Below are 447 nucleotides of genomic sequence, written 5' to 3' on the forward strand. Positions count from 1 at the left end.
GCCACCCAAGCAACTGAGCTTTTTCGCACCTCTTGGAAAGCACATATAGTGAGAAGATGGAGTCAGCTGGGCTAGAGCATAGAGGACACAGCTGGTCTGGTGCTATTAGGTCCTTTGTGACAATAACATCTTTATTTTTTTATGAATTTATCACCCACCCTAAAGATGCCCATCTTGAATAGTTGGGGATCTTAACTTTTGAACCGGAAATGTCATGAACTGTCACTGTGTTGTGATATATTATTTAAAATAAGGTGCTGGCATGTGAAGCACCCACAAGTTATAGGCGAGCACCACTGAGGTTCCAAGTCCCAGATCCCAGCTGTGGTGACGGCCGCGGCGGCTGCTTGGGTGGCTGGCAGAAGGCTAAGAGCCAGTGGTCTGAGCACCCTCTGCAGTCACACTCCTAGGTCTTCACGGGCCTCCACCACACTTGTGCCCAACTTT

The 447-nt window shown here is 48.8% G+C and overlaps 1 pseudogene; it reads left to right on the forward strand.

Annotated features, from left to right (window-relative positions):
• Positions 1 to 447, forward strand: part of LOC105888381 — a 92,813-nt pseudogene that overhangs the window by 87,514 nt on the left and 4,852 nt on the right.

The sequence above is a fragment of the Otolemur garnettii genome, unplaced genomic scaffold (assembly GCF_000181295.1).
Source record: "Otolemur garnettii isolate 467f Iridium unplaced genomic scaffold, OtoGar3 scaffold00335, whole genome shotgun sequence".
Lineage (NCBI taxonomy): Eukaryota > Metazoa > Chordata > Mammalia > Primates > Galagidae > Otolemur > Otolemur garnettii.